The sequence below is a fragment of the Rhinopithecus bieti genome, unplaced genomic scaffold (assembly GCF_001698545.2).
Source record: "Rhinopithecus bieti isolate Rb0 unplaced genomic scaffold, ASM169854v2 scaffold_77291, whole genome shotgun sequence".
Lineage (NCBI taxonomy): Eukaryota > Metazoa > Chordata > Mammalia > Primates > Cercopithecidae > Rhinopithecus > Rhinopithecus bieti.
Window position 1 is genome coordinate 457,220 of NW_016829743.1, and position 13,518 is coordinate 470,737.

The 13,518-nt window shown below is 38.7% G+C and overlaps 1 long non-coding RNA gene across 1 annotated transcript in view; it reads right to left on the minus strand.

The window, feature by feature from the left end:
- LOC108524051 (uncharacterized) overlaps nucleotides 1-13,518 on the minus strand; it is a 96,295-nt gene that overhangs the window by 81,788 nt on the left and 989 nt on the right. The window lies entirely within an intron of this gene.

Sequence of the window (13,518 nt, forward strand, 5' to 3'; positions counted from 1 at the left end):
AGAGCAGTCAGTCTGCTAGTAAATTTGCTAACACAGAATCACAACATTTTTAGTGTTGGAAAGCTCTTAAGACCACCTTAAACTCCCATCCCCTGTTTAAATGCCTCTGTAACAAGTCTGATGGGTAGTTACCCAGCCTAGCTAGACAACATTCAGTGATAAGCGACTGTCTTGTCTAACAGTCATTTCATCCTTGGCCAGATCTATTTACTACACAGTTATTCCTCACTTTGAAGCACTGAGGCTTTATATGGGTAATCCCCCATACACTGTAACTGAGAACTACATTAGTATCGAAGAAAGGTGGCAGGAAATGTTTAAAAGGAATTATTCCTGAGCATTTGAGGTTCAAACACAAAGCTGATATAAGTAAAAGAAGCCTGCCAGCTTTAAAGCAGAAGCAAAGGCCAAGAGAATTGAGTATAGCATTCAAAGATGGGCTGGCACTGGTGGATGGCTATGGAGCATGTCCTGAGTAAAGGACAAAGAGCAACAGAGTAAAAAATTAGGAGACACCAATGGGAAAGTGCAAGGGACCGCATAAAACCATTCAAGGCAGCACTTTGATATCAACCGTGTCAAGAGGCCCTATCATGAAAGTAGACCAAAATCACTAAAACTAAGATTATTTACATTTTGGTATATAATATCTTATTCTAGGTGGGCATGGTGGCTCATGCCTGTAATCCCAGCACTTTGGGAGGCTGAGGTGGGTGGATCACTTGAGGTCAGGAGTTCGAGACCAGTCTGGCCAACATGGTGAAACCCCATCTCTACTAAAAATATAAAAATTAGCCAAGCGTGGTGGCACACACCTGTAGTCCCAGCTACTCGGGAGCTGACGTATGAGAATCACTTGAACCTGGGAGACAGAGGTTGCAGTGAGCCAAGATCACACCACTGCACTCCAGCCTAGGCGACAGAGTGAGATGCTGACTCAAAAAAACATACCTTATTCAGTGAATTTCCTCATTTTTTACTAAATTGGTAATAACTTGCATGATTGATCCTTTTGTATTGCACTGGGTGAGTGAAAAGACAGAAGCAGAAGTCATAATCCTGTAAACCATCAAGAAATGCAAGGACAGGCCAGACATGGTGGCTCTTGCCTGCCATCCCAGCACTTTGGGAGGCTGAGGCAGGTGGATCACCTGAGGTCAGGAGTTCAAGACCAGCCTGGCCAACATGGTGAAAACCTGTCTCTACTAAAAATACAAAAATTAGCCAGGTGTGGTGTCATGCACCTGTAATCCCAAGTACTCAGGAGGCCAAAGCAGAAGAATCACTTGAACCTGGGAGGCAGAGGTTGCAGTGAACTGAGATTGGGCCAGTGCATTCCAGCCTGGGTGACACAGTGAGACTCTGAGAAAGAAAGAAAGAAAAGAAAGAGAGAAAGAGAGAAAGAGAGAAAGAAAAGAAAGAAAGAAAGAAAGAAAGAAAGAANGGAAGGAAAGAAAGAAAGAGAGAGTGGGGGAGAGAGAGAGAGAGAAGGAAGGAAAGAAAGAAAAAGAAAGAAAGAGAGAAAGAAAGAAAGAAGGAAGGAAAGAAAGAAAAGAAAGAGAGAGAGAGAAAGAAAGAAGAAAAGAAAGAAAGGAAAGAAAGAAGAAAGAAAGAAAAAGAAAGAAAGAAAGAAAGAGAGAGAGAGAGAAAGAAAGAAAGAAAGAAAGAAAGAAAGAAAGAAAGAAAGAAAGAAAGAAAGAAAGAAAGAAAGAAAGAAAGAAAGGGAGAAAGAAATGTAAGGATAGCAAACATGCTAGGTGCCTGGAAAATTACAATCTGGAAACAAAATTATCAAGGCTGGATTTATGGACTTGTGACCTGCATAGTCACTCAAGGTCTCACATTTGATTTAATGCTCTGCCGTTGTTGTTTTTAAATTCTAAATAATTTTTTAACAGGGGACTTGCTTTCATCTTGCAATAGGCAAAGGTCTTGTTTTCGTCTTGCAATAGACAAGAGGTCTTGTTTTCATCTTGCAGTAGGCCCCACAAATTAGGTATCCAGTTTTGCAATCCATTCAAATCTGGGGGAAGAGTGCGGTGGTGATAGTAATAATCACATCTCATTTGAATAGCTTCTTAAGGTTTCAAAGTCCTTTCACACACATCTTACTTGACTCTTACAACCTATCTACTAAGGAGGCAAAAATGACAAGGAATAGCTGTGTTTGTCCGGGGGCACAGAATCAGAACTTTAGAACAGATATTACCAGCTGTCCAGTTTATCTTTCCTGTTCCTCATCATACAAATTATAAAGCTCAGGTTCAGGGAAGTTAGAAGACTTAGCCAAGATCACACACAAGTACACTATCAGGAAACAAGCCTTCTTGCATCTACTCCAGTATTCCTCCCATGATACCATGTTGTCTCTAAAGAAGTTCTGGACTGTGAAATCCTTGAGGACTGGGATCATATTTTATTTGTTTTGACAGGACCAGAGTGGATGCCTGGTGAATGCCTATACAGTTATTTCCATTTTAAAAATACTTTACTATTTACAGCTATACTATCTGATGTGATCTTCCCAATACGTTTATAAAGTGAGGTAGCTATTGATATTCTCATTTGTTAGTGGAGGAAACAGGTACAAAGAAGATGTATTGTTTTAAGCTTCAAAGTGACCCCAGGGACAGCCTGGGTGGCTCTTTGCCCTTTCTCATAAACTTCTCATCTACTCTCATCAACTAAGAGTCCTCTTTTCCATTTCCTCCTTAGATACATCAGCGCTGTTCTACCCAAAGCAGGAAGAAATCAAATATTTACTTAGTACTCACTCTAAACAGTATCTGTAAGAGAAACTGGAGCTATGGAAAGGAAAACCAAAAAGATATTTAGATACATATAGTCACACAAAAAGATGGTGACAGAGTCTCATTTGAATTTTAGAAGTGAAAGAGATAGTGTAGCTCATGTAGCCCAACAAATAAGAAAACTGAGAACAGGGTCACACATAAAATAGTTAAAGAAAGGACGGAGATCCTCTTGCTTCCAGGTTAGTACACAACTTCCGCAGACACTACTCCTTTAGTTCACTGCCCATATTATTTGCTTAGTGACTTGAATTTTCTCCTTCTTCTCCCCAGGTATCAAAGCCTGAGAGTCAACTATTCACAACAGTTACCAACCACTCAGCTCTGATTTGCATGACTTGGTATGAGGCCACCGATGGGGACACAGCATCCAAGGGGGCTTACAAGTCATGAATGGTAGTTAAATCAAGGAAGTTAAGAGATAATACTGATTACACTATAGTGTTTTCATGATACTACATCTGTAAAATAACCACATAGAAACAATAAACGGAGAAGAAGAGAGAGCAAGTACACAAAGTTAATCATTCAACTGTTCTCAAATATGAACAGGGGACAGTGATTACCCCACTGGAAAAAGTCATGGAAAACTGATACATAACAAAGATAGTAATGTGTATCAGTAGGAAAACAAAGGATTTTTAAAAATAAATCACACTGGAACACTAGACCTCCTCCCACTACCTGACACTATACACAAAACTCAACTCTAGGAGTATGAAAGACCTCAATGTAAGAGACAAAAATACAAAGATTTTAAAAGGTATTATAGGAGAATATCTTCATGACCTTGGCATAAAAGAGGATTTCTTAAACAAGAAATAAGAAGTACTAATCATACCCATACATTAAATTTTTGAAAATCCTTTTACTTAAAGAAACCATAAAGAAAGTAAAAACCAAGCCACAACTGGGAGCAGATATTTACAATATATGTAACTGACAAAGGACTAATATCCAGAAACATTTAATGAATTCCTGTGAACACACACACACACACACACACACACAAGCAGCATTTCCCAAAGGGTAAAGAAGAAATCCAAATGATCACTGAAGATACGTAAAACTGTTCACCCTCTTTAATAATCCAGGAAATGTACATTAAAATCACAGCGAAGGATCACTACACACCCCTAGATGATAAACGCATTAAAATCTAATAACGCCAAGTATAAGAGAGGACATGGAGCAATGGAAACTTGGTACCTGTTGGGTGCAGAGTCATTTAGTGTAAACGGTTTAGCTTTTTCTTCCACTCAGTAAATCTACCTGTAAATATGTACACTAGACTTGGAGGGATTTCTGCAATCTGCGCCAGGAGACACATGTAGGAATGTTCACAGGAGTGTTGTGCTAATTAGCTAAAACCCAGAAACAACCAAAGTGCTCTTCAACAGTAGAATGAATAAGTACGCTGTGATTTATTCACAGAACGGAATATCATACAACAACAATAAAATCTATAGGCCGGGCATAGTGGCTCATACCTGTAATCCCAGCACTTTGGGAGGCCAAGGTGGGCGGATCACAAGGTCAAGAGATCAAGACCATCCTGGCCAACATGGTGAAACCTCGTGCCTACTAAAAATACAAAAATTAGCCAGGCATGATGGCACATGCCTGTAGTCCCAGCTACTCAGGAGGCTAAGGCAGAAGAATTGCTTGAACCCGGGAGGTGGAGGTTGCAGTGAGCCGAGATCGTGCCACTGCACTCCAGCCTGGCAATAGAGCAAGACTCCATCTCAAAAGAAAAAAAAAAAAAAAAAAAAAAAAAAACCTAATAAAGGCTACCCAATGGCTAGCTCCCTACTTAAAAAGGTGAGAGCATGCAGTATTTGGTTTCTATTCCTGAGTTAACTCCACTTAGGATAGTGCCTCCAATTCCATCCAAGTTTTTTGCAAAAGACAGTACTTCATTCGTTTTATAGCTCAGTATATTGTGTGGCATGTATAACACATTTTCTTTATCCACTCATTGGTTTGATGGGCACTATGGGTGATTCCCTAATCTTTACAATCTATGAATTTGTTGCAATAAACATACGTGAGGTCTCTTTTTTAATATGACTCCTTTTCCTTCCTACTGGAGAAGGAAGTTAGTAATCCCAGTAGTGGGTGCTGGATCCAAGTGTAGATCTACTTTTCTGTTTAAAATATCGCTAGATTTGAAAATGAATTCATCCAAAGTCTTCAGGTACAAAAATTAATGTACACCAAATCAATAAGCACTGCTAACACCAACCACAACCAAGCTGAGATCGTATCATGAACTCAATCCCATTACCAGTACTAACCAAAAAAAAATAAAATAACTATGGAATACACCTAACCAAAAGGTGAAAGATCCTACAAGGAGAACCACAAAACACCCCCTGAAAGAAATCCATAGAACACAAACAAACATCCCATGTATGGACTGGAAATCAAAGAAAGTGGTAAAATGTGACATTGAGACTCAGAAGAGGGGAATCAAGGGATGAGAAAAGGGATGAAAAATTATCTATGGTACAATGTACACTAATTTGGGTGATGATACATTAAAGCCAGACTTCACCACTCTACATTCATCCATGTAACTAAAAAACACTTGTACCCCCAAAAATATGAAATAAAAAATTATTAAAATTAATAAAACTATAAATGCATGCATCAGGTCTGGAAAAATCTCATAAACCAATATTGAAGGAGAAAATCAACTGAAAAAGAACACTGCAGTATAATCCATTTAATAAAGACATAAACAACAAAAGGATGCCAACACAGTTGTAAACTACAAAGAAAAGAAATTATAATCACAAAAGTCCAGCATAGAATTAATCTACAGAGGGAAGGAGGAGAGGGCACATAGAGGCAATGCCTACTCTTAAACTGTGGCGGTTATATTAGGGTTTGGGCTTAACTTTAGTTCATTAAACTAAGATATAGTAAGTTCATTAGTTCATTAAATATTGAATGAATGGCTGGGCGGGGGCTCAAGCCTATAATCCCACACTTGGGAGTGGCCAGGCTAGGATCACTTAAGGTCAGGAGTTTGAGACCTGCCTGCAACAGGTGAAACCCTGTCCTACTAAAATACCAAAATTAGCCAGACATGCGGCAACATGCCAGTAATCCCAGCTACTCAGGAGACAGAACACAAGAATCTCCTTAACCGGAAGTGGAGTTGTAGAGAACCGAGATCCATGCACTGCACTTCAGCTGGTGACAACAGCGACTTCCATCCAAAAAAAAAAAAAAAAAAAAAAAAGAAAAATATATATATAAATATATATATATATATATGTATACATATCCAATATGAATGAATAAATAGTTCATTAAAAATACAATATAGTATTAAATCATTGAAGTTACTATTGTTATGTGCCAAATCTGAGCAAATATTGACAATTTCACATGGTTCAACAAATATAGTCTGTGTGTTCATCCAGTATAGTCTGTGTATGACATATTTCACAATAAAAAAATGAAAAAAGCAAGAAAGAAGCATTGGATAAAAGTCAGGACACCCAGGTTCTAAGGTAAAGAATTGGATTCTAACCTGAGTTATAATACCACACAGGTGCCCTTTACCCTAGATTCCACTCGCTAGTGGTTAAACACTGGATTCTGCAGATGGCAGACCAGGTTTTAATCCCAGCCCAACACTTATAAGCTATGTCTCCTTGGCCCAATTAATCGACTTTTTGTCATTGATTTCCTTTTGTGTAAAGCAGAGGTAGGTAACAGTACCTATCTTACACAGTTATTACAAAATGTATGTAAATATATATGTACATAAAGTGTTGTCAATAGTGTATATAAATAGCTTAGCTTAATACCTGACACTTCATAAATAATTTATCAATGTTAGTTTTGTTACTGGGTCCCATTCTCTTCTGTCACATTTCTTCAGATGGTTTCAGAAAGGGGCAAATGAAGAATTGTGTGAATATGCTTTGAAAAAAACAGAAGATCCCATGCAAGCACTATGACTGTTACTATTCTTATTCTCTTACACGTCCATGTCAGTCCATTATCATTCATCACAAGAGCAACATTATCAGTGTGGAGACACTGGAGGCAAAGCAGCCAAAAAGAGTTAAGACAGAACCACCACTGCTTTCATGAAGTCTGGTGAACAGAACAGAGATTTAAACTGCATACTCTTCCTAACCCCAATCTCCTAGTGCAAAACTGAGAGTCTTGAACTCACAAATCCCAAGCCACCTTTCCAGGGGAGCCAGTTGTGCCAGGGAGTCAAGGTCAGCCAAGGCTTTGAGGATACCAGGAACAGAAGCTCTGAGTGTGTAAGGTCCCTTTTCAGACAAAGCCACAGGCTGCCCAGACTAGCGTGGATTTCTGCCTCACTAGGGCTTGCAGATGGCTTGTTTTTTTCCACCCTGAAACTCTTTTTTTTTTTAATTCAAAGTTGTACAAACTATTTCTATATAGAACGTTAAAAAAATAAACAGGAAATGGGAGGTATCTGCTGTGGAAACAGGATGGATTGTGCCAACGGTCCCTGCCCCACCCTCGTAAACACCCCACCGCCATCCAATTAGCACTAGGCACCAAAGACTGGAAACTCAGTTTAAACTTGGGACCAGAAGAAAGCTTAAAATCCCTGGCTGATTCAGTTTCAACCAGTTTAGTTTAAAAACAAAACAAAACAAAAAACAGGCATGTGGAAAGAAGGCAAGTTATGTAGAAATGTAAGCACAGCATAGCTCTCTCATTCATATTTCAGGTAAGAACTTCAAGTTTTGTTTATCATTTGGCTGATACTGTTGGGTGAATTAAGAGAATGCAACAGACTTCCCAAAATTCAATGCAAAGTACTCAGTTACATCCTTCCAAAAATTTCCTAAGACCCCCTCAGCCCATAATGTCACAGATATCTGGATCTAATCTCTGGTGCATTACCTTGTTGGGTTCATCATTTATTGGTGTAAAAAATAACTTTGACAACCCCCAGTGAGTCCCAATACTATTCTAGAAACTCAAAAGAAACCAAACACTAACAAAAAGTCAAAATGAAAATAAATACTAAGACCGACAGCCTGGGCAACATAATGAGACCCCATCTCTACAAAAGAAAAAACAAAAAAAAAATTTTTTTTGAGATGGAGTCTCGCTCTGTCACCCAGGCTGGAGCTCAGTGGCACAATCTCGGCTCACTGCAACCTCTGCCTCCTGGGTTCCAGCTATTCTCCTCCCTCACCCTCCCGAGTAACTGGGATTACAGGTGCGCACCACCACACCCGGCTAATTTTTGTATCTTTAGTAGAGATGGAGTTTCACCAGGTTGGCCAGGCTGGTCTTGAACTCCTGACCTCAAGTAATCCACCTGCCTTGGGCTCCCAAAGTGCTGGGATTACAGGCATTAGCCACCGTGCCTAGCCCCCCAAAAACTTTTTAAATTAGCTGGGTAAAGTGGTGCATGCCTATAGTCTCAGCTACTCAGGAGGCTGAGATGGGAGGGTCGCTTGAGCCTAGGAGTTCAAGGTTGCAGTATCACACCACTGCACCCCAGTCTGAGTGACAGAGCAAGACCCTATCTCTAAAAGAACAAAAAGTACTAAGACTGACCATACACCACATTATTCTTCCCTCACTTCATTTACATTGTCTTTTGCCCAGAGGATGCCCTTTTAAAGATGATGTTTATATAGGTATATTTTATATATATATATATACACACACACAAATGAATTAATATGGTTCATTAAAATACAATATAGTATATTAAATCATGAAGTGACTCTATTTACAGTGAGTCATAGATAATTATTCAGATAATTTAGAAATTATTAATTTATATCATGTAGTGATGCCAATGAACTCCAGAAAGTGTAGCCCAGAGGTAAGAAATTGTCAATGGTTTTGCTACTGTTGAATTACCTTATATGGACCATCTGCAAAAGTGGTCAGTATGGACATACTGTTGGGATTATTCTCTATCCTAGACCTTGTATGAAAAAGGCCCTAGCTGCTTAATTCACTGGTCAAAACTCACCTTAGCCCAATTCCATTGTTACTCACAAACACCAAGTCCAGTGTTTAAAAGCGAGTGAAGAGTATGGTTCAGGTACAGACATGGCAACATATGAAGAAGGTTCTTATTTGTCTACCAAATCCTTATTCCAGACTGGGATAGTGATAGTGAAGTTAAAATTGAGATATCATCCCATTAGCCATTTGACACACATCCAATTGCTGAGCTTGGAGTGACATGTTGCAAATGATGGGAAACCTGGCAAATCTTAATGACCACTTTTCTTCATCAGTTTATTTCAGGGACCCTACAGCCATCTACACTATTATTTTGGCCTACTTATTACCTTGCAGTGATTGAGGGGCCAAATGATAAAACAACAACCCCTCCTGCCCTCCTGCCTGTGATGTGTTGCTCCTATGTGGAGCTTGTAAAACTGAATTCTTATGTGGTAGGCCTATTGAGGTTCCAAGGAAAAACTTCATCCCTTTAGGTAAGAGTAAAGTTTTTCCTGAAGGGAAGGTCTTAACCATGCTATGGAAAAGTAAGCGGAAAGTAATGATGAGTCCACTGTTGGGTCAGAATGAAGATGCCTGTGGATAAGGCAAATGGGGAAACCAAGATACAAGTTGGATAATTGGTACCTGGAGCCACGCTACATAGCTTACGTGACGTTTCACTATAAAGACAGTGCCAGACTTAACAATTTAACATTTTTTAACTTTATGAGGGTGCAAAGGCAATACACATTCAGTAGAAACCGCACTTCAAATACCCATATAACCTTTCTGGTTTTTACTTTCAGTACAGTAGTCAACAAATTACATGAGATATCAACACTTTTTTATAAAATAGGCTTTGTGTTAGATGGGTTTGCCCATTTGTAGGCTAATGTAAGAGTTCTGAGTACTTTTAGCTAGGCTAAACTATAATGTTCAGTGCATTTTTGACTTGAGATATTTTCAATTTATGATGGATTTATTGGGACATAATCCCATTATAAGTTGAGGAATATCTGTATTGGCAAACTTGTTATTTTATCAAGCAAGTCAGCAGATTTCTCTACAACCAATAATCAAAATTATGTGCATTGTTGATTGAATTAAATAACAAAAAATGATTTGCAAATTTAAGTGCTATTCAAATGTTCAATTAGCTTGAACATTTGAATAGTATAACTTTCAAATCTCCTAGTAAAGTTTGCAGCACTACACAGAATCACGTTTTTTAAAAAAATTTCAGATCTGTTAAAAAAAAGGATAATAATAAACACCTATGTAGTCAGCACCCAGTTTAATAAATAAAAATTACCATATAATATAAAAGTAGATACATAGACCAGTGGAAAAGAATAGAGAACCCAGAAATAAAGCCAAATACTTACAACCAAGTAACCTTTGACAAAGCAGACAAAAACATAAATTAGGGAAAGGACACTATATTCAATAAATGGTGCTGGGAAAATCGGATCGCCACATGTAGAAGAATGAAACTGCATCCCTATCTCTCACTATATACAAAAATTAGCTCAAGATGGATCAAAGACTTAAATCTGGAAGATAACCTAGGAAAAACTTTTCTTGACATTGACCTAGGTAAAGAATTTATGACAAAGACCCCAAAAGCAAATGCAACAAAAACAAAATAAATAAATGAGACCTAATTAAACTAAAAAGCTCCTGCACAGCAAAAGAAATAATCATCAGAGTAAACCTACATAATTGGAGAAAACATTTGCAAACTATACATCCAACAAAGGCCTAATATCTACAAGGAATTTACAAGGAACTCAATCATAAGAAGGCATACAAATGGCTAACAAACATGAAAAAAAAAAAGCTCAACACTGTTAATCATCAGGGAAATGCAAATTAAAACCACAGTGAGATACCACTCCACCTTTTTTTTTTTTTTTTTTTTTTTTTGAGGCCCGATTCTTGTTCTGTTGCCCAGGCGGAGTGCAGTGGGCATAATCTCCCGCTCACTGCAACCTCCGCCTCCCAGATTCAAGTGATTCTCCTGCCTCAGCATCCCAAGTAGCTGAGATAACAGGCACCCATCACCACACCCAGCTAATTTCTGTATTTTTAGTAGAGATGGGGTTTCACCATGCTGGCCAGGATGGTCTCAAACTCCTGAACTCAAGTGATTTATCCACCTCGGCCTCCCAGAGTGCTGAGATTACAGGCGTGAGCCACCAAGCCCAGCCAAGAATAGCCGTTATTAAAAAGTCGAAAAAGAATAGATGTTGGCATGGATATGGTGAAAAGAGAATGCTTAGTCACTTCTGGTGGGAATGTAAATGAGTACAACCATTACGGAAAACTATGGAGATTTATCAAAGAACTGAAAGTAGATCTGCCTTTCACTTTGGCAATCACACTACTGGTTTTCTACCCAAAGGAAAAGAAGTCAATATATCAAAAAGACACTTGGACATGTATGTTTACTGCAGCACAATTCACAACTACAAAGATATGGAAACAACCCAGGTGCCCATCAAACAATGAGAGGATTTTTAAAATGTGATACATATGTACACCAGGGAATACTACTCAGTCATAAAAAAGAATGAAATAACACCTTTTGCAGCAGCTTGGAGTCAGAGGCCATTATTCTAAGTGAAGTAACTTAGGAATGGAAAACCAAATACCACACATTCTCACTTATAAGTGAGAGCTAAGCTATGGGTATGCAAAGGCATACAGAGTAAGTCTAATGGACATTGGAGACTCAGAACCAGGAAGGGCAGAAAGGGGTGAGGAATAAAAAGCTACATATTAGGTATAATGTACACTACTCAGGTGACAGGTGCACTAAATTCTCAGATTTCAGCACCGTACAATTCTTCTGTGTAACTAAAAACCACTTGTACCCCAAAAGCTATTGAAATTAACAATACGTATTAATTTAAAAAGAAAGAAACAAAGAAAAGGTGAATTTGTTGTTAGTCCCAATGTCTAAGGAAAAACAGAGATTAATAGCAAAGAGATGTTTAAATGGGTGGGGGCAATATTTCCTTATTGTAAAAGACATATATCTTAAACAGAGGCCTTACTAATAGCTTAACAGGATTAGACCCCTCTCAGTAAAGTTCAAACTATATCTTTTTGGAATTAAATTTGATTCTCATCCATTAAGTCAGGGCTTCTTAAACCTCTGAATGAATCATCCTTAATGCTTTATAATAATTTAACACAACATTATCCATCACATGGATGTCTCACCAGTGCATGGCCATTAGTAACCAGACATCTCATGAACCTACTCATTCATATTTCATTTGAAAATAGTACTAGCCTTATATTTGTTATAACAGTCCTGTTCATTATACTTATGGACAGAACATCTGGTCACTGTACTTCGAATGAATAAACTGCCATAACTCTTGGCCAGCTTTTAAGTTCCATTAGTGTTTTATTACCCTCCTTTAATTTTGTAAGAAATTAAAGGCAGTGAAAACATTGATAAATCTCGAGGTTTTCAAATTTTAAAATTTGTTCCATAAAGTGTGTGCCCCTATTACTATTAACAGACAAGGATATTGCAAACTGAGAGATAGTGTCTTCTGGAAATCACTTACAGACCATCAAATAAGCCCTTACTTATGAACATGCTAGATGAACATCCTATAAAGTTATACATAGTCACTAAAGAATATGTAGGTGAACAACACTTTGCTTGTATAAATCAATCCAACTATTTACTAATGCCCCCCACAAGGGGAACTGAGCTGCCCCCTTTCCCCTAAGGCCTGATAGAGGAAAACCTGTACAATATCATTGAATAACTCTGTTCTCATACAGCAAGCCAGCCACGCCTGATAATTCCTTTTGCCCTTTCTTTGTTCACGTGTGCCATATAATAGACTACACAAGCGTGGTGCTACCAAGCATCTACTTAAGGAGCCCAAAAACTATGGGTGCAAAAAAATAAAAAATAAGCAAAAACAAAATCATTCTAATGGTCTCCAAAAATTCTGAATATGAGATCTGATTTTGGAGAAGAGAAGCATTTGATAGAATCACCAGAGGGAATATTGTAATAAATCTACCATTTTTACCTTTATACAAAACAAATTTAGGCCTGGAGTCTCTTGCATTTCTTTGTAATCAAATTTAGATGGATTTTTTTCCTCCTTGGAAGTCTTTGAGATCCCCCCAGAGATTTGCAATAAGCTGATGTCCACTTGTGCTGACAACCTTTCGCCATTTGTAAAGCAATTGCTGGGTTGCTTCTGAGAGCTGGTAGAAATTGAATGTCTGCCTCGGGACACCAAATTATGATGCAACACGAACTGTCCATCATGAACTGGGTGTCACCTGAACCACCAAATATAAAACTGAATTGCCTAGCAGGAATTCATTATAAAACAGAAGTGGAGCCGGGCGCGGTGGCTCAAGCCTGTAATCCTAGCACTTTGGGAGGCCGAGACGGGCGGATCACAAGGTCAGGAGATCGAGACCATCCTGGCTAACACGGTGAAACCCCGTCTCTACTAAAAAATACAAAAAAAAAAAAACTAGCCGGGCGAGGTGGCGGGCGCCTGTAGTCCCAGCTACTCGGGAGGCTGAGGCAGGAGAATGGTGTAAACCCAGGAGGCGGAGCTTGCAGTGAGCTGAGATCCGGCCACTGCACTCCAGCCTGGGCGACAGAGAGAGACTCCGTCTCAAAAAAAAAAAAAAAAAAAAAAACAGAAGTGGAATATACAAAACTGGATCTGAACAG